Below are 22,493 nucleotides of genomic sequence, written 5' to 3'. Positions count from 1 at the left end.
ATTCACAAAAAGATTAATTTCTGGAAACTTAATTTGCTCACAATACCACCTGGTGGCCAACAAGAGTAAAACAATCAGATAGGAAATGTGGGCGTAGTTGGTGTAGGACAGAGAATGCTGTTTAAAAAGCTAAAAACACTGTACAGTTTTACAAAGCCTTTACTATAATGCAGTTTTTTATTGTTAACTTGACTCACTATGTCTGATTAATTGAATAAAGAGATGTTAGCTGCAGCAAGTTTACTCTTCTTGACCAGATTAATTCACAAATGAATAATTGGGACATTCAAAAAGCATGCTTGACGTAAAAGTACATGGTTTTATGCATTAAAACAGTGTTTTAAAAAGATCAAACTCATTAAACAAATTATTAATAAAGCATTCTATTCACAGACAAGCAGATATGAGCACAGAATATGAACACAAAGCGTTTAATTTCCAACCCATAACCTGCTTGTCTGTAAATAAAATGTGTTATTAAAAATGTTTACTGAGTTTGGTCTTTTTTAAAACACGTTTAAATGCATTACGCCACTTTAGGCGTTTTCCTTTTAGTCTAATGGTTTTCTATGGGAGGAAAACGCTTAAAACGTAATTAAACGCATTGCATTCTTATTCTGGACTCATCTGCCTGTCAGTGAATAGAGTGCTTTATTATTAATTTGTTTACTGAGTTTTGTCTTTTAAAAACACTGTTTTAATGCATTAAGCCACATTAAACGTAGAATGTCCCGAATCATTACACTGAAAAAAGTAATAAGTAAATTTACTTAATTTTTATTTGGCAAGTTTTTGCACAAGCATTTTTCAAGTAAATTTAACACATTTGGAAATTAAGTAAATCTACTTAACTAAGTTAAGTAAAATAATCAAAAAAACGAATAAGTATATTTTATCCAAAGCAACTTACAGTGCATTCAGGCTAACAATTTTCACCTATCATGTTTTCCCGGGGGAAAGAACCCCCAACCTTGCACTTGCTAATGCGATGTTCTACCACTGAGCTACAGAAACACTTCAAGATCTTGTGAAAAATACGTGAAAACTTCACTTACTTACTTTTTTATTTCGGAAAAGTTTTTACACTAACAAAAAACCCGAAACAGATATTCTAGAAATTTCTAAATGTAAAATAATTTTTTTCAAAACAGTTTTATCAAATGAGGGTAAATAAGTCTCTCACTTCTGTCCCTTTAAACCAGTTTACAGCAAAGACAGCGCGAAGGACTGGATGCAAGTGATAAATATTCTGCAATTAAGAAAACAGACAAAAGAAATAGCACTGTAAAACCCGATAAGTAAACTTTACTCAAACCGTTTGAGTAAATAGATTGCCTTGATTTAAACCATGTAAGTTTTAAAACTTTGCATTTAAGTAATTAAGTGATTAACTAAGTGCTGATTGAGAATTAGTGATGAACAGCTGCTGTTAACAAACAGAATCACTGAAGAAAAGAGAAACACAAGAACTACTACAACTGACTTCAGACACAGACTTAGATGAAATCAACTGAAATAAAATACATGAAATCTCTCAAGATCTGATTAAACAACCCCACAAACAGCATCACCAGCTCCACTTATTAATAACCAGACTGACTTCATTTCTGTCAGACGTCTACAGAAGATCTTATTGAGAATGAACTAAGGTTTAGATGTTGATTTATTGTTTCATTTGAAGTAACCTTGTTAGAGATCAGTGTTTGCTTTAGTTGGGCTCTTGACCCTTGACTTCTGTCTTAGTCTTTTTTTCTGGTTGTTATAACCGTGTGTTTCTAAAACACATTTGTTGTAACTCAAAAGCCCAGAAGAAATGCCATCAGGTGTTAACCTGTACCTAGGTGTAGGTTGTTATACTTTATATTGGTGATGATAATCATCAATTATTGAACTGTATGAAGTCTTGTTTCTGATGAAATATGTGTTTAATTTGATTGATTATAGTAAAAGTGATTCTAAGAGCCAGTGCTTCTGTGATAATCAGTTAATATGAATGACTTTTCAAACAGTGTGGTCTTCTACGGTGTCAAACAGTCACACAAAGACATCAATAATCAGAATATGAACCTCAACAATGGTGACCATAAAAAAAAATGGTGCAGTGCATGCTGGGAGCCATGGATGAGTTCTGTACTACAATAGTACCCAGCATGCATTGCAGCATGTTTTTTTCGTCACCATTGTAGAGGTTCATATTCTGATTATTAATGTCTGTGTTTGACCAGTTACTGGCATAGAAGAAAAATGTTTGTGTACCAAAATGTTTAGACAGTCATTTTTATATTAACTGATTATCACAGAATCACTGGCTCTTAATGTCACTTTTACTAGAATCACTTTTACTAATTACACAACACCTACTTCATTAGACGCCATACAGATAAATAATTGATGATTAAAGTATAACAACCTACATCTAGATACAGGTTAACACCTGATGGCTTTTCTTCTGGGCTTTTGGTTTACAACACATGTGTTTTAGAAACACACGGTTATAACAGCCAGAGAAAACGCTGAGACAGAAGTCAAGGGTCAAGAGCCCAACTAAAGCAAACACTGATCTCTAACATGGTTACTTCAAATGAAACAATAAATCAACATTTAAACCTTAGTTCATTCTCAATAAGATCTTCTGTAGACGTCTGACAGAAATAAAGTCAGTCTGGTTATTAATAAGTGGAGCTGCTGATGCTGTTGGTGAGGTTGTTTAATCAGATCTTGAGAGATTTCATGTATTTTATTTCAGTTAATTTCATCTAAGGCTGTGTCTGAAGTCAGTTGTAGTAGTTCTTGTGTTTCTCTTTTCTTCAGTGATTCTGTTTGTTAACAGCAGCTGTTCATCACTAATTCTCAATCAGCACTTAGTTAATCACTTAATTACTTAAATGCAAAGTTTTAAAACTTACATGGTTTAAATCAAGGCAATCTATTTACTCAAACGGTTTGAGTAAAGTTTACTTATCGGGTTTTACAGTGCAATTTCTTTTGTCTGTTTTCTTAACTGCAGAATATTTATCATGTGCATCCAGTCCTTCGTGCTGTCTTTGCTGTAAACTGGTTTAAAGAGACAGAAGTGAGAGACTTATTTACCCTCATTTGATAAAACTGTTTTGAGAAAAATTATTTTACATTTAGAAATTTCTAGAATATCTGTTTCGGGTTTTTTGTTAGTGTAAAAACTTTTCAGAAATAAAAAAGTAAGTAAGTGACGTTTTCACGTATTTTTCACAAGATCTTGAAGTGTTCCTGTAGCTCAGTGGTAGAATACTGCATTAGCAAGTGCAAGGTTTGGGGTTCGATTCCCCGGGAACACATGATAGGTGAAAATTTTTAGCCTGAATGCACTGTAAGTTGCTTTGGATAAAAGTGTCTGCTAAATGCATTAATTTAATATTATTTAATAAAATTTTACTCAATAAAATGTACTTATTATTATTTTATTTTTTTACTTAACTTAGTTAAGTAGATTTACTTAATTTCCAAATGTGTTAAATTTACTTGAAAAATGCTTGTGCAAAAACTTGCCAAATAAAAATTAAGTAAATTTACTTATTACTTTTTTCAGTGTACAGCTGATTGAAGAGAATTGGCTCAATGGTCACAAAATGGATATCGGAGAAGATACCAATTTAATATAAATAGATGATACTTTATAGAGTTTATCTCAATATTTGACAGTGGCTGTGAGACTGCACTAAAATAAGAGCACAATTATCATGAAATTGTGTTCGTTACTATAGCAACAGTTTACAGGTATGTCCTTTCAGAATCATCACTGGCCGATAGAAATAAAAGTTTATCGATTTATTCACTTTCAAATAACGAGGAGCAGCGTATTTTCCTGAAATAAAGGGGAGAAAAAGTCCTTTCTCATACTCTGATATGAAATAATAAACTTTTCTAAAATTATTTAATTCATAATTCATTCTTCTATCCGAAGACCTGATCGTCTTACTGTGGATAATCAACCCAATTAATTTACTATATTCATATGTTAGCCTAAAGATCAGCTTAATTTAACAAAACAAGCATTTCAGGGACATGGCGAGTTAGGCTAATGTTTTTTTTCTTCTTCTTTTGTGCATTATGAAGGCTTTATAAAACTGTACAGTGTTTTTAGCTTTTTAAACAGCATTGTCCGTCCTACACCAACTACGCACACATTTCCTATCATGTAAGTCCATGGGCGTAGGTTTAGGGGGGGACGCTAGGTACTAGTCCCTATCAATATTTTGAGATGACAAATTTGTCCCCACCAGTATTTAACAAAGCTCATTTGAACTGCTATTTGGATCGATTCTAATGGCCAGGATGACGACAGTACAAGAAACACTGTAATTTGATTGACGGCGGGGTATGACAGGCTACACGCGCGGGCCGGGACTACTTTTGTGCTTGCACTAGCAGCGAGCGGGTGATGCGCGTGATGTGTGTGTGTGTGTGTGTGTGCGCACGCATGTTGACGACGCCGACAGTAAGTTACCAGGGCTGTCTCTCTGCCACATACAAAGGCCAGAGTAAAAACATTTTAATATTCCGTTTTTTTGGCCCTTTTTTTACTTGGTAGATGCCTTATGCAAAAGGGACATAAGAATCTTTTTCATAAAGCAGAGTCAGAGTGTAAGTAAGCAAAATAACTAGCTAGCCACACAAATAAACTAGAAGTAGTGACTGACCAGGCTTTCAAATGCAGATTCTACTGTGGAAAATAGTTTTAACCTGTGATAGTATTACCCAGGATGATAGAATAGTACGTTAGCAAGTAACTGAATATCAATTAGCCTTTACCTTAACTTTGAATCTTGCAGTCAACATAAACGTGAGTCTACTCTAGGGTAAATATGTTTATAATAGAAAAAGGTTATTATATTTATTTATTTAGATTTGTTAGATTTGTATTTTTTCTTAGTGTAAATACTAATGTACATAATATTTTATGTTAATAAACGTTTGGTTGTTTAGCATTTTTCTGCATTTTTTGAGAGTGCATTTTTGAGATTATACAGTTATACTAGCTCTTTAGGGACAGTATACAGGATGGTATATCGGGGTCAGGGCACAATATAGTGAGATGAAGTAGATTCAGCTCTGTACTGTGATATTCTGTATTGCCAACAGTTTGAAATAAAAAAGAAAACCATTAAATCACTGATATATTACAACAAAAGAGTTTGGGGGGGGGGGTGTATGGGGGTGTCCCCACCAAAGCTGAGACCAAACCTACGCCCATGTGTAAGTCTATGAAAGACGATTTAACCGATCAGAGTAGGTATGGGGTGGGGCTGCACGTGCAACCCTGCCCCAGGTGCAGCCCCGCCTCAATCTGCAGGCTGCAGCCGGGTGCTTCTCGACAGAAGTGTAAAGTCCAGGGGTCAGAAAGTAAAATTCCTGCCATATTTTTGATCCACCCATGAACTCAGCAGCTGATTTCATCAGAGGAACCAAGTTATTTCTTCCAAGTCACAAACAACTCTCAAGTTAAATCCCAAGTCCTCAAAGTGTTAAAGTTAATGAGATAATTAAGATTGTACATTAGTGATGAACACCTACTATTAACAATCAACATCACTGAAGAAAAGAGAAACACATGAGCTGTAACTAGTGAAGGCAAGATGAAGCCTCATGAATCATTAAGATTTTCAGCCAAGTGGTTCACAAAAGGGTTAATTTCTGGAAACTTAATTTGCTCACAATATTACCTGGTGGCCAACAAGTGTAAAAACAAGCAGATATATTACAGACAGAGGTGTAAAGTCCAGGGGTCAGAAAGTAAAATTCCTGCCATATTTTTGTTCCACTCATGAACTCAGCAGCTGATTTCACCAGAGGAACCAAGTCAGTCCTTTCAAGACACAAACGAGTCTCAAGTTAAATCCCAAGTCCTAAAAGAGTTAAAGTTAGTGAGATAATTAGGTGACTAATAAATGATGATTGTGCATTAATGATTAACACCTGCTGATATTAAGAATTACTGAGGATCGGATTATTTATTGTTTAAAATGATGCCTTCATCATGGAGATCAGTGTTTTCTTTAGTTGGGCTTTTTGACCCTTTTAATAATTTAAAGTAATTTGCTTTTAAACACTTGCAGTTGTGTTACATGGTAAATATTAACACATTGCAGAATTAAAAGCTTGAAATAGCAAATTAAACTGCCCTTTTATCATGTAAAACATTTAAGTGACCTTCATGAGGGTGTTTCTCTTTGGTTTGTTACATGATGTTCAAATATTATTGTAATGCTTAAATATTGGGGGAAAAATTGCATAGGCTCAGGATTTTAGACAAGAGCACTTATCATATGATCCTCAACAGTGGATACAATAACTATCCATGCTACAGTGCATGATGGGAGTTTTTTTTACTATGGTGTTACCCAGCATGCACTTCAGCTTGAAGCGTTTTGTTGGTTGTCACCATTGTTGAGATTCATATGCTGGGTCATAATGTCTGTGCGTCTTATTAGGAAAAGGTTTCAAAAATGTATATGCATTACATTTCAAATTAATTATCAATTTTAAACCAACAGTTAATTTGCATGTGGTAGTTCCACAATGTAGGTTATTTAAAAACTGAACATATGTTAAATATTTATTTTTGGAAAAAAACAGGCTGATACCTAATAATTACTTCACCATGTATAGCTAGTAAGAGTTTTCTGCACTGCACTGATTGCACTTGCACTGCACAAAAGCACATGCACTTTTGTAGAGAAATATCTAGCATAAGAAGCCAAAGGTCAAAAGCCCAAATGAAGCAAACACTGATCTCCATGATGGTGGCATCATTTTAACCAATAAAACATCAGCATCTGATCCTCTGTAACGCACAATAATGGCAGGTGTTCATCGCTAATACACAATCATCATTTAATTAGTCTCTTAATTATCTCATTGACTTTAACTATTTGATGACTTGGGATTTGACTTGAGACTAGATTGTGACTTGAAAGGAATGACTCAGTTCCTCTGGTGAAATCAGATGCTGAGTTCATGGGTGGAACAAAGATATGGCAGGACTTTTACTTTCTGACCCCTGGACTTTACACCTCTGTCTGTAATATATCTGCTTGTTTTTACACTTGTTGGCCACCAGGTGGTATTGTGAGCAAATTAAGTTTCCAGAAATTAACCCTTTTGTGAACCAGTTGGCTGAAAAGCTTAAAGCTTCATGAGGCTTCATCTTCCCATCACTAGTGACAATCAACAAAATGCAACATGCTGAAATGCATGCTGGGTAACACCATAGTAAAAACTCCCATCATGCATTGTAGCATGAACTAGAAAAAAAAGTTTGTTAAGACAAACTTTAAGTTGGCTTGAGAAAGCCTGACCAGAAAGTTTGAAGAAGTTTAAAGAAGTTAGAAGTTTATAGTGTAAAGTTAGATTGATAGATTAGTTGAAAGAAAAAAAGATATATTAGTCAGAAAGAATAACAGATAGATTAGTTAGAAAGAATGATATAGATTAGTTCAAAAGAAAAAATGATAGATAGATTAGTTTGACAGAAAGAATGCATGCGACTAACATGTTTCTAGCATGATTAGCAAGTTACTAGCATGTTGTTAACATGACTAGCATGTCGCTACCATGTTTCTAACATGTTTCTAGCATGATTAACATGCTGCTAGCATGTTGCTAGCATGTTTCTAGCATGATTAGCAAGTTACTAGCATTTTGTTAGAATGACTAGCATGTTGCTAGCATGTTTTTAGCATGACTAGCATGTTAATAGCATGTTGCTAACATATTGTTATCATGACTTGTTGCTAGTATATTTCTAGCATGATTAGCATTTGACTAGCACGTTGCTAACATGTTTCTAGCATGATTAGCATGTTGTTATCATGATTGTAGCATGATTAGCATGCGACTAGCATGTTGCTAGTATGATTTAAGAATGATTAGCATGTCGCTAGTATTTCTCTAGCATGATTAACATTTTGCTAGCATGTTTCTAGCATGATAAGCATGTTGCTAGCATTGTGGCTAGCATGTTTCTAGCATGATTAGCATGTTGCTAGCATGTTGTTCTCATTTTTCAAACATGACTAGCATGTTGCTAGCATGTTTCTAGCATGATTATCATGCAACTAGCATGTAGCTAACATGTTTCTAGCATGATTAACATTTCGTTAACATGTTTCTAGCATTATTAGCATGTTGCTAGCATGTCGTTAGCATGTTTCTAGCATTATTAGCATGTTGCTAGCATGTCGCTAGCATGTTTCTAGCATGATTAGCATGTTTCTAACATGATTAGCATGCAACTAACATGTTGCTAACATGATTAGCATGATTTTAGCATGTTGTTAGCATCTTTCTAGCATGATTATCATGCGACTAGCATGTTTCTAGCATGATTAGCATGTTGATAGCATGTTTCTAGCATGACTAGCATGCGACTAGCATGTTGCTAGCATGATTTTACCATGATTAGCATGTTGCTAGCATGTTTCTAGCATGTGACTAGCCTGTTGCTAGTATGATATTAGCATGAATAGCATGGTGCTAGCATTTTTCTAGCATGATTAGCATGCGACAAACATGTTTCTAGAATGATTAGCATGTTGCTAGAATGTTTCTAGCATAATTAGCATGTTGCTAGCATGTCGCTAGCATGTTTCTAGCATGATTAACATGTTGTTATCATGTTGTTAACATGTTTCTAGCATGTCTAGCATTCGACTAGCATGTTGCTAGCATGATTAGCATGTTGTTAACATGTTTCTAGCATGATTAGCATCTTGCTAGCATGTTTCTAGCATTACTAGCATGCGACTAGAATGTTGCTAGCATGATTTTACCATGATTAGCATGTTGCTAGCATGTTTCTAGCATGATTAGAATGTTTGCTAGCATGTCGCTAGCATTTTTCTAGCATGATTAGCATGTTTCTAGCATTATTAGCATGTTGCTTTCGATTTACCATAGTTTACCATGATTTACCATAGTTTACCATTATTTACCACGATTTACCATAATTTACCATTATTTACCACGTTCAAGTATGATTTACTGATTCTAGAATGATTTATCATAGTTTACCATGATTTATGATCTATGATAGATAGATAGATAGATAGATAGATAGATAGATAGATAGATAGATAGATAGATAGATAGATAGATAGATACATTTTCCGGCCAGAAAAATAATAATAATAAGAAGAAGAAGAAGAATACGTTTAAATAGGATTTCAGTAAGTTGGCTTTCTCAAGCCTGTACAACTTCTCCCCAATATTTAAGCATTACAATAATATTTTCTTTAATATGATTTTTTTTGTAGTTCTAAAATAGCTGAGCATCATTTAACAAACCAAAGAGAAACCCCTTCATGACATTCATTTAAATGTTTTAAACGCGCAGTATGGAATTTTTGGCCACCAGGGGTCACTCAATCAAAATAATAACATAAGACGTACTTTGATGATGTCGGGAAAGAGCGTAAGGCTCATGGGAGTTGTTGTTCATTGGAACACACGTTCTGTCGCTCCCTATCATTCCTAACTCATTCTAACTTAGTATTTTGACAATCACGTCTTTTCGAAAGGAGAGATATAGACGGTTTCAATGGCAACAACATAAACAAACGTGCTGCACATGAGCACTTTTGTGGACCTAACTTAACTTCCGGTAGACTTCCAAATAGAATCAATAACAACAGCCAAGTCCCTCTAGAGTAGATATTTTTTGATAACAAACAAAATGTTTGCTGCGTGGATCAGGCGGACTTAATGAAAATGCAATTCATTATTTGCCAACAGCAGATGTTTTAAAGCATAGACATAAAGTTCGAGAAATAGAGGTTTCCCCAGTAACAGCTGTAAACGAAGCAGAGCTGGTACGCTCATACGCTGCTATCAGGCATATAACATGCAAGTCTTCATTCAGAAATACAGCGATATAAAAACACTGGTGCCTCGCTTTGATATTTAAACATATAAATGTAAGGAATTATTATTATTAAACGTGTAGTGTTTAACGTTACTCAATGAAGTCTTTTTGAAAAAAAAACAATCAGTTTTAAAATTGTGGTGAGTCTCCAAAAATAAATTAATGTATGGGAAACACATCCCACAGCACAACCACCTGAGCTCAACTTCAGGCTACTCATCACCTTGCCTTTAACTGCGTTTGTAGAAGGCACTGCAGCCAGACCGATATACACAACACAGACCGGAAGTTAACTTAGGTCCAGGCGCGTGCGCCCGATGAAACCGTCTTATGAGACCCCTATCAAATAAATATTCCATCTAGCTAGTAGTAATATATGTTAAAAAACACGGCCGCCTTTCGCTAATAATTATAATTACGTTATACTATGATATCGAACAAGTTAGAGAACTGCATTTGAAGCTACTTTATTCAGCTAGATATAGAACAAATGTAGATTTACATGAGAGCTAGTCCGTCTGCGTTTTACACAAGACATCATATCGTTTCACAAAATATACGGATAGATACAGTTAGCTGAATGGATGCATACCTGTTTATCAGAATGCAAGCGAGTTCGGCATCTCTCTGTAGTCTCAGCTTGTCACGAAGCTCTCTCTATCTTGGAAATGCAACTCCAATATTTACCCGTGTCTTGTAGCTTCTCTTGTCCCAGAACCATCTCGGGTCATTTATTTCACCCGTACGTTTGCGCTTCACAGAACGTGCAGACAAAGCATAATCATGATCCATAACTAAGTTATTGATTGAGGTTTAAATACGAATATAAACTATAATAGTCTCGATCAAGGCTACTACTTTTTCTTCTTCGTCTCATCTTTGTTTCTGTTCACCTTTGTATTTGGCGGTTCCGCAGGAAGTTAGATAAACTAGAGGGGTCAAAGTTTATATGACGCCATAGACGAGCGACAAAACGGAAATAAAGAAACGTGCCGTGTTTTCTAATTAAACTATAATTTTTTCCGGATTTGAAAGATCGTGGAAACTGTCAGGATGGTGTAAGTACACAACTAAAATATATATATATAACATAGATATAGTGATTTCTGCTATTTTTAAGCAGAAAAATTACATATTACGCCTTTAAAAGAAATAAAGGGCAACTTAATTTGTTATCTCAAGCTTTTATTTCAGCAATTTGTTAAAGTTTACTGTGCAACAAAAAATCGCTATTGGTTAAAAGAAAATTACTTTGAATTATTAAAAAGGTCAAGAGCACAACTAAATCAAACACTGATCTCCATGAAGGTGACATCATTTTGACCAATAAAACATCAGCATCTGATCCTCTGTAATTCTCAATAACAGCAGGTGTTTATCACTAATACACAATCATCATTTAATTAGTGACTTAATTAACTCACTAACTTTAACTCTTTTAGGGCTTGGGATTTAACTTGAGACTCATTTGTGATTGGAAGGAATGACTTGGTTCCTCCTCTAATGAAATCAGCTGCTGAGTTCATGGGTGGAACATAAATATAGCAGGACTTTTACCTTCTGACCCCTGGACTTTACACCTCTGTCTGTAATATATCTGCTTGTTTTACACTTGTTGGCCAGCAGGTGTTATTGTGAGCAAATGAAGTTTACAGAAATTAACCCTTTTGTGAACCACTTGGCTGAAAAGCTTAAAGCTTCATGAGGCTTCATCTTGTCATCACTAGCTGTAAGTGACTTTAAGCACAGCCTTGGATGAAATCAGTTGGAAGGAAAATAAAAAATAACTTTGTCACCCTAATTGTGGTCAGTATTTGCTTAATTTGTGAACTTGAGACTTTTAACAGTTTTGCAGCTTCACTGAAAACATTTGTGCAATGTAGAAGCAAACTATATTTAAAACTACATATATATATATATATATATATATATATATATATATATATATATATATATATATACACACACACACACACACACAATATGTTGCCACCCTAATACTTCAATATTAAGAGAAAAAAAACTGTTTAGAATTATGCGTTTAGTGATGATCATTTATCATTTGATCCTCAACGATGACAAATAATTAATCATACTGCAGTGCATTATGGGATTTTTTCATGTATTGCAACATAAAGCATTTTGTTGATTCTCACCATTGCAGAGATTCATATGCTGGTTCTTGATATATATGTGTCTAAAAAGCTTTGGAGTTTAAATTTCTGTATGTATTATACAGATTTAAAAATCATTTACTGTAAATGTTGGAGTACCTTTTTTGCACACTGTAGCTTCACTGGGACAATTTTTCAAAATTGAAACTTATGAATAAACATGGCACCTACATGTTTACTGTATACCACTGATCTCTTGTCTCCACAACACCACGTCTAGAGCTACAGAGAGAGATCTAGCACAACAAATAAAGAGTCAAGAGCACAACTAAATCAAACACTGATCTCCATGATGGTGGCATCATTTTAACCAATAAAACATTGACATGTGATCATCTGTAATTCAAAATAACAGCAGGTGTTCATCACTAATGCACAATCATCATTTAACTAGTCACTTAATTATCTCATTAACTTTAACTCTTTGATGACTTGGTATTTAACTTCAGACTTGTTAGTGACTTGATGGTGAAACTGTGATGAAACGATGGGTTTGCTGGAATCACAAGCAGTTCTATAATGTCAAGGTTGAGTTGGGTGGTCAAGGTGATGGTCCATCATCCAGCAAGAAATGTCTCTTAGACAAGCTGAGATGCGAATAGCTACCGTTGGATCATAAGGATGGAATGAGAGGTAGAGTTGAGTGTCATCAGCATAGCAGTGGTATGAAAAGCCATGTTTCTGAATGACAAAACCTAATGATGACATGTAGACGGAGAAGAGAAGTGGTCCAAGAACTGAGCCCTGAGGCACCCCAATAGTTAGATGTTGTGACTTGGACACCTCATCTCTCAAAGATCCTTTGAAGGACCTATCTGATAGGTAAGACTCAAACCATTGAAGTGTGGTTCCTGAGATGCCCTTTGCCAGTAGGGTTGATAGGAGGATCTGGTGTTTAACCATGTCAAAAGCAGCAGACAGATCAAGCAGGATAAGTACTGAAGATTTGAAATCTGCTCTTGCTTGTCTTAGAGCTTCAACAACTGAGAGCAAGGCAGTGTTAGTTAAATGTCCACTTCTGAAGCCAGATTGGTTGCTGTCAAGGAGGTTGTTGTGTGTGAGAAATGTAGAGACTTCGTTGAATACAACTCGTTCAAGTGTTTTTGCAATGAAAGGAAGAAGGGAAACTGATCTGTAGTTATCTAAAAGAGATGGTTTGAGGGTGGGTTTCTTAAGTAATGGAGTTATACGAATCTTTCTAAATGATGAGGGAAAAACACCAGTGTGGAGGGATGTGTTGATGATGTGAGTGCGTGCAGGTACAACTGCAACAGAAATGGCTTGAATGAGATAAGATGTAATAGGATCAAGCGAGCAAGTAGTAGGGTGATTAGAAAGGATGAGTTTGGAGACTCAGAGAGTGAAGAGAAGGATGTAAATGGGTGTATGTTTGCTGGTGATATGAACTTGATTGATTGTGGTTTGGAAAATTGTGGACTAATTTGTTTAATTCTATTAATGAAAAACATTGCAAAGTTGTCAGCTATTAGAGATGAAGCAGGAGGGGGAGGAGGACAAAGAAGTGAAGTAAATGTTTTAAAAAGCAAAGTTAGACAAATTGTTAATTTTGTTATGGTAGTATTTTATTTTAGCAGTGGGGACATTAGCAGAGAAAGAAGCTAGGAGTGACTGATACACATTAAGGTCAGTAGTATTTTTGGATTGGCGCCACACCTAAGTGTGCAGTAAAGTAACCAGAACATGATCAGTGGAGCGTATAAATAAGGTCCAGTTGGTTGCCTGCTTTGTGTGTAGCAGTAGTTGACACTCAGTTGAGATCAAAAGAGGCAAGCAGAGTGTGGAAATCAGCATACATAGGTTTATCTAGATGGATGTTGAAATCTCCAAGCATAACTAGGGGAGTACCATCCTCAGGTAAGGTTGAGAGCAACAAATCTAATTCATCCAAAAAGTTACCTAGTGGTCCTGGGGGTCGATAGAGAACTACAAAATGTATTTTAAGAGGGTATGTAACTGTAACTGAATGAGATTCAAAGGAGCTGTTGATACCCAAAGATGGTAAAGGATTAAATTTCCAGTCATTAGAGATGAGCAGACCAGTACCTCCACCTCTTCCAGACAAACGGGGGGAGTGGGAAAATGAGAAATTATTGGAGAGTGCTGCAGGTGTAGTAGTGTCCTCTGGTTTGATCCAGGTCTCTGTTAGGGGCATGAGATTAAGCTTTGAATGAATAATAATAGAAGTAATGAAATTGGCTTTGTTTACAGCAGACTGGCAATTCCAGAGACCAATGGAAAAAAGGGGTGTACATGTTAACCCACCGTGTACCTATTCTGATTGGTTCGATCTTCTTTCATAGGCATACATGATAGGAAATGCGTGTGTAGATGCACTGCAGTGTGAAACATTATTGACACCACTGTTGAAGATCATATGATAAGTGTTAATAAAGAGTAAACAGTCTGATGTGTTCATGTTAGCTCCTCACAAGCAGCTTTTTTAAAACAATCTTAGCTGTTATGAAATGGCTTCTGAATTTAATTTTGTCCTTGTTTATCTACCTTATTACTATTTTGAGATATTTCCTCCAGTCCAGCAGGATGCAGCAGAGAGTAGGTGTATCAACCTGAAGTGATCAGAGAGGAAAACAAACATCAGAACATCAGTTTCCTGCATCTTTAATATAAAGGTCCAGTTTGGCCTGTTTAGGGTTCATTTAGTTTATTTGAGTGTTCACAGACTCCTCTTGTTGACTTCTGAATCTGATAAGATGTTGTTGAATTTACAAAACACAAAGAGTAGTATGGCTCTGCAGAGAGTTTTTAAGGGCAACTGAAGGACTTCTTGTCAAAGGCCAGTGTGAAATAAAACCGCTTCCTGTGAAAATTTTACAGTATTTAAAAACAAATCATTCTAAATATCACAGTTCACTGTGAAGACATACTAACACACACCGTGAATAATGGATTTAGACGCTATTTATAAAAATGTTGAACGCCGAGATATTCAGAACACACCTGGACCTCAAACTCAGAGTCACGGCCAGGATGAAGGAAAAGATCTAAAGCACAGTAAGCTGAACATTATTTTAAACCAGATATAGTGTCACACATAATTTTAATAATGCAGAACTGAAAAATGTGACATACAAATTAACATCTAGTCTAGGAACAATATCAGAGATTCTGCTTTTACATTAAGTGTATTAACATTGATTATTTTTCTACCTGTTAAACATGTTACTGTATACATATTTTACTGTATAGGAAATGCAGATGTTTATTTTATAAAAAGAGAATGCTTTAAAAAAAGAGGCTTGTCTACAATCTGCAAAAATATGTTGTTAGTATTTATCATTATGAAATGTGTGTTCTCTTCCTGTTTGTCAGGAGGAAGTAGATGTTTGGTGTTGATCACAGTGTTGATCACAACACCATCAGAGCAGAAAGAGACCTTATGAAGAGTTACAAGAACACAGTTGAAGAGTTACAGGACAATTACACTGATCTAATGACTGAAAAACACCAACTACAGAACATCTTCAGCTCTTTGAGTCAGAAGAATTTGGACCTGGAGGCCAAAGTAAATGATCTCACTGCTGAGAAAACCCTGTTACAGGGAAAATTTGAATCTTTGAGTCTAAAGAAACTGGAGCTTGAGACCAGAGTCAAAGATCACTCTGCTGCGAAAAACCAGTTACAGAGTGATTTTGTCTCTCTGAATGAGAAGAAACTGAAGTTAGAACGCAGAGTCACGTCTCTGAATGAGGAACTGAAGAAAGAAGCATCTAAAAGAGGTCCGTTTTGACATTTTTATAATGTTCATTTTTATGTTTCATGTGCACAGTTTTATAAAATGTATGCTTTTGTGTGGTTCAGGTTGGTTTTTCATGTCCACTGAGAAAAGAGCTGGTCTGACAGCAGACAGTACTGCAGGGAGCGTGGATCTGATCTGATCATTATCAAGAGTGTAGAGAAGCAGGTGAGTTTGTGTGAGTGTCTGTTAATGAATGAGAATAATCACACTTACATACATATCTTACATACACATATCTTCATTCATCAAGGAGAGAGTGTGGATGGGTTTGTCTGACATTGAGAACGAGGGGATCATGAAATGGGTGGATAATTCCCCACTGAATCAAGGGTAAGAGTTAAAATGAACCTCCAGAAAATAGCTGAAAAAAAAACCTGTAAATTATATTAAGAAAACTTTTCTTCTGTCTTATTATTTTCTGCATTTCCACTTCTGCTTAGGCTTCTGTATTACTTTAGGTTACTCTCAAAACATGCTGTTATACTGTGAGTATTGTTGATTCATAAAGTTGTGGTCCTGAAAAACTAAACATGATAAATGTTATTCAGGTTTTGGCTTCAAGGTGAGCCAAATGACCAACACAGAACTGAGGACTGTATTGAACTGATGCCTTCAAATCTGGTCCTGAACAACTGGAATGATCTGCCATGCTCAGAGAAGAGAGAATTTATTTGTGAGAAATAGGGTTAATCCCATCTTGTTGTGGTTTTGCTTCTTTATTTAATAAAGTCATTCTTTTTGCGAATTCATAATTTCAGATTGAGGTCCCTTTCTTTAAAAAACTATCAGTGAAGGAACATTCTAAATTATTATTATTTCCGTAAAGGTTTAATAGTCTTCTGTTCGTCGTGGTGTGTATCAGGGTGATATGAGACTCCAAACCTGTGATTGTGTTCATGCTTTGCTCCATCACAATCAGCTCTATTTTAAAATTATTTTATTCTAATTGTTATCGTGAATCTCATTTGTTGCTCTGAAATGTTAAGGAGACAATAACTCACAGTAAAAGTGTATTGAGTGTAAATTGAGTGTCTGTAAAACTGCTTTAGAGTTGAATTACTTTTTTTCTGTTTCATTTTTTCAAAACCATTTTTGTTTTCATTTTATACTTTATTCTTGTATATCTGGTTTATTTGCCGTCCAGTCCAGCAGGATGCAGCAGAGAGCAGGTTAATTAGACTGAAGTGATCAGAGAGGAAGACAACAGTGATGCATGGGTCAAGGTATAAACAACCCGCACCCGACCGACGTTTTCAACTAACCCGCCCGCAACTCTGATCACACAAAAAGAAAAAGAAAATATTGTACCAACCTGCATTTTTTTTTAAAGTAGTAAATGTGTCGCCCCTTTATATTAATTGAATAACTTAAATAGGCTATAGCCTATAAGTGCACATAAAGCTTGTCACAAAGAACCGGTTAAAGCAGGGGTTCTCAACATTTTGGAAGCTGGGCCCCCCCAAAGCTGGTTCATTGCAGTTGGGCCCCCTCCCCCCCCCCCCCACACCCACACACACAACCCACACCAGACAGATAGATAGATAGATAGATAGATAGATAGATAGATAGATAGATAGACAGACAGACAAAAGGTTCATTACTCGAAGCTTCATTCATTATTGCTCACTAGTGACACCTAGCTACTGTGCAAAGAAATAGCAGACCAATAAATTAATACTGAATCAATGACCTGAGCAGACATTTGTCCATTTCCTGGGTATCAAATAAAATATGTTTCTCTCTCTGTCTGAATTTACACAGTTCATTCATTATTCATAATTTTTTTTGGATAGTGACAGTAGGAACAACAAAAGTGAGACTGTGTTGAGTGTAGTTCTTATGGTGGAGGAGGGAGTGTAATAACCAGTGTTGGGAACGTTACTTTAAAAAGTAATTAGTTATAGTTACTCACTACTTGTTCCAAAAAGTAACTGAGTTAGTAACTGAATTACTCTATAATAAAAGTAACTCGTTACCAGGGAAAGTAACTATTTGCATTACTGTTAAAAAAAAAAAAAAAAAAAAAAAAAAAAAAAAGTTGCTATAGGCTATATTAGATTTTATTGTTTTATTTTTTGGAGCAGTTTTCACAAGTCAGTTAAAATGAGTAGAACCGACAGGTGTTCGTACATAACTTCAATATTTATTGCACGTCAACAGACAGCAAGAGTTTTATCCTGCACTTCCAAGTATTATCTTTGTAAGAAAAGTGTTTTTGGCCACTAGCTTTGTAGATGCGTGTGTCACATATTACATGTACACATTACATGCACGTTCTTGCCTTTGACCACAATGAATTTGAAGTAGTGTTTATATCTCCTCCTTGAAAATGCCAACTTGTCATCGGACTTCTCCCGACTCGCCATCTCTGCTGCTGCTGCGAATCTCGCATGCGTGCGTGTGTAGCCGGTCAATTTAGACATTTGAGTTGTTTTTTTTTTGTTTTGTTTTTTTGATATCATTTTTTTGTGTAATAAGAAATGTAGTATATACTGTTAACTTCAGCAAAACTTGTTTTCAATGTACTGTTTTCAATGGTTCCGATCGAGAGTTCTTATCAATTGTTCTATGTGGGGCTTTAATTAGTGGGACACCTACGTTAACTATATCGCTTCTCCTTTAAGCGTTCGCACTCAGGCGCATGGTGTATTGCAGACGGGGAAGCGGAGGTAGTTTTTCTCTCTTCTATTTGTCTTGTATTGACTAATTTTCGGTAATGAAATCACTTTATGATGTCAAAACACTGTTAAGAGGTTATGTCATAATGTGTATCAGTGTGATTCGATTATTTTCTTTGTAAGTTGCTCTTTTAACCATGTTAAAGTTAGAGCCTCATTTTCACGTGCGTCTTTTCAATGCAGGAATTAGAGAGTAACGTTAGGCCTTCTTGAATGTCCCTAATTTTGCCTCACTTCTCTGTTTAAGGTATGTTTTTCCAATCTGTGATCATTTATTTGACTGTTTACTATGTAATGTGTGAGTTTAACTTGATAGTTGTGTACCTCCAGTATATATTAATTTCACTCTAAAATGCCTTGTTGTATATCTTCATACAATGAGACTGTTTGTGTAAAATAGGAACTTTATTATACACACAGTGGTTTCAGCAATCAGTTTAAAGTACATTTATATGTGCATTTGAGTGAATTTATAACATTTTTGTATGTTAACATTTTCTGTTATTTTATTTCCATTTATTTTTCCTGTGAGTGCTGTCCTGTTATGTGGGGTAATTCAGCAACATTGTTTACATGTTAAATGCTATATATCGCTTCTCCTTTAAGCGTTCGCACTCAGGCGCATGGTGTATTGCAGACGGGGAAGCGGAGGAATTAGAGAGTAACGTTAGGCCTTCTTGAATGTCCCTAATTTTGCCTCACTTCTCTGTTTAAGGTGAATAAATAACACTTAATATCATCACTTCAGTCGTTGAGTGGTCGTGTTTCCATGGTGTCCTGTGGTTACCACTTGAAGTCTGCTACATAAAACTGGTGCCGTGACCCGGATCCACTTGGTCAGCTGCAGCCGATCGCCGGGGTCTAGCAGTGTGCTGTGACGTGTTCTGCGTGGCCAGAGGATCTGCACAGCAGATATTCAAGTGAAGTTATTCGGACATTTGCACTTGCACACACACACACACGTGTTTACCTGTCCACCGTGAAGTTCCACTTAATTCCAGACTGCGCCGTACACTTTACACGCAAGCGTACATCGGACATTTGCACAAATTGGACGTTGACATTCACATTTACATTCCTTTGAAGATTGAGTTCATTTTTGGAAATCTGTAACCACTGTATATCTACATATTTCACAAATTTCTGTTATTTTATTTGGGTTTCATTTTTATCTTACCATTCAGAATGGCTGGAAGAGGTCGAAACACTTCTGATATATTCACTCCATTAGCTGGTGGGGGTAGGGGTAGGGGTCTGTATAGTGTAAGAGAGAATACAGGGGCCATACCAAAACTGTTATTTCCAAGTACCTTGTCAGAGCCAAAAGTAAATCCCCATCCAGAGTTAGCACAGCCAACGTGTTCCACTCCATCTGACCCCAGCCCCAACGTCGCACAGCAGCTACGAGAGTTAATAGGAGAGCTGGGTAGTCAGATTGGTGAGTCCATAATCAGCCACTTGCTAGCCAGTCAGAGTGTAGTCAACCCGTTACCTACAAGTCCACCAGAGCTAACCAAGAGTGTGCTCCATTCTGAATCCCCCAAAGTCAACTTTATAGTGAGGTCTGACATCAAAGAGCCACCCATGTTCAAGGGAGACCAGAGTGACAAGTACACAGTACAAGAATGGATAGATGTTATGGAACTGTACTTGCAGAAAAGCAGTTGCCCCGAAGCAGAGAAAGCCGATACCGTCATGAGTCACCTCCTAGGAAGGGCTAAAAATATAATCAAAGTGGGACTAAAAAGCACAGCTTCTACCAGTCCAGCGAGTGTTGAGAAAATTTATGATATGTTGAGACACTACTTTAGCGATCACCCAGTGTCACTGTTGCCATTGGCAGATTTCTACGCAACACAGCCTAAAGCTAAGGAAAGCCCCGTCGACTATTGGGTGAGATTGAACTCTGCAGCTGAACGAGCCAAGGGTCACTTAGAACGTAGTGGGAGTAACATGGAGAACATGAGTGTGGAAGTAGCCATGATGTTCATACGAAACTGCCCTGACCCAGAACTGTCCAGTGTGTTTAAATGCAAGCCTATGAGCAAATGGTCGGGTCGAAGAGATACAGGAGGCCATTGATGAACATCAGAGGGAAAGTCAGTTTTGCAGAGCACCCAGTACAGTTATGCCTCGCACCCTTCAAGTATCGACAGCTACAGCAACTTCTAACGTTGAAGTTGTGGAAAGTGAAATAACTGCTATCAATGCCGCAGCATGCACTCCAAGTAGCCATCCTAAGACAGGTGATGCAGTCAATCCTGATGCATTAGAACGTGTCCTCAGCATGTTAGAGAGAGTGCTTGAACGGACTAGTCAGCCGGCGTATGGTCCTTCAAGGCCCATCCAAACACATGGAGCTCGCTTTCTGTCTTGCCGCATTTGTGGAGACACAACACACTCCACTCACTCACATTGCATGCGAGAGAGACGGTGTCTTGTCTGCATGAGGGTTGGACACCAGCGTAAAGATTGTCCTAATGTTACAGAACCAGCCTCCCAGCCGAACATGGTGCCTCACCCTCAGGAAAACTTTCCTGCTCACATTGGGGAGGGGACTATGTGAGCGGGAAAAGTGAAACCCTCAACAGCAAAGATGACCTTCGGGTGTATGAAGAAAGCTGCAAAGCAATTCCTGATAAAAGTGTTCTATATCAAAATGTAATGAAGTTAGAAAGAGCTGACAGCCTGTTTTACACTGATGTTGTCGTTTCAGGGGCCCCAGTTACATTACGTGCTCTGCTTGATAGTGGGTCCATGGCCTGTACTATGAATGTGGAGGCCGAACGCAAGTTGAAGAGTGCAGGAGTTGCGCTCACCCCCAGTGAAATGCGCCCTGATATCGTCCTTGTTGGTTGCGGTGGTGTTAGCATTCAACCAGAGAGTATCTACCAGCTTGAAATGGAAGTGTATGGACATGAGGTTAGTGTTCCCACTCTTGTCGTACCTGGTCAGCGAGACGAAATGATCTTGGGCACTAATGTTATCAAATACATCATCAGCCAGATGAAGAGTACACATGGGTACTGGCGTGTCCTAAATCGACCTGAAAGTTCAGGAGATGAAGATATTATGCAGTTTCTGGATATGTTGTCTGGCCTACACAGGTGGAAAGGCACCGAAATGCCCGACAAGATAGGAACGGCCAAACTCACCCAGGCCGTAGTGCTGTGTCCTCAGCAAGAACATCTCGTCTGGGGACGCTTACCTGCTTCCACACCTGTTTCTGAGGGAAGTGCTGTCCTTGTGGAGCCTGCAAAGTCTCAGTCACATAAGAACATTGTCATTGGGCGGGGTGGTAGCCTCCATGAGTGGTGACAGATGGGTGCCAGTCAAGGTGCTAAATGCTACAGAAAAGCCATAACATTGCGGAGGAACACCCAAGTTGGCTGATGTATACCCTTGTGTAGCTTTGGAGGACTTGGATATCAGTCCCCAGCATCTAGCCAGTAATGAGCTAAAAGTCATGAACCAAACTGCAGGTGTTTCAGTCTCTGACAGTAGACCCGCTGATTCAAGTTTCTGCGATAGACTGAGCAAAATCGGTTTAAGCGACCTTGATGTTGGGTCTTGTGAGGTGTCATCGCATTGGAAGAACAACTTGTACAGCTAGTATGTAAATATGAGGACGTGTTCTCAAAGAGTAAATTAGACTGTGGCAAAGCAAAGGATTTCTCTCACCGAATACATCTTGCAGATAGTCGCCCCTTTAGACTGCCTTACCGACGTGTGCCACCCGCCCATTACCACAAGCTCAGACATGTTCTTTCAGAAATGGAGGAGCTTGAGATAATTCGTAAATCCTCAAGTGAGTGGGCCTCCCCGCTGGTGCTCGTCTGGAAGAAAAGCGGAGATTTACGCATCTGTGTCGACTATCGATGGCTGAATGCCCGCACTACTAAAGACGCCCATCCTTTGCCTCACCAGGCAGATTGTCTAGCTGCGCTTGGCGGCAATGCCTATTC

At 37.3% G+C, this 22,493-nt stretch overlaps 1 long non-coding RNA gene across 1 annotated transcript; it reads left to right on the top strand.

The window, feature by feature from the left end:
• The first annotated feature begins 18,285 nt into the window (after positions 1–18,285).
• Positions 18,286–19,811, top strand: LOC113097368 (uncharacterized). Its single transcript, XR_003288826.1, has 2 exons — positions 18,286–18,775; positions 19,244–19,811. It is a non-coding gene; the product is annotated as an uncharacterized LOC113097368 (long non-coding RNA).
• The last annotated feature ends 2,682 nt before the right edge of the window (positions 19,812–22,493 follow it).

This window comes from Carassius auratus, unplaced genomic scaffold (genome assembly GCF_003368295.1).
Source record: "Carassius auratus strain Wakin unplaced genomic scaffold, ASM336829v1 scaf_tig00216192, whole genome shotgun sequence".
NCBI lineage: Eukaryota > Metazoa > Chordata > Actinopteri > Cypriniformes > Cyprinidae > Carassius > Carassius auratus.
This window is presented reverse-complemented; position numbering and strand designations above follow the sequence as displayed.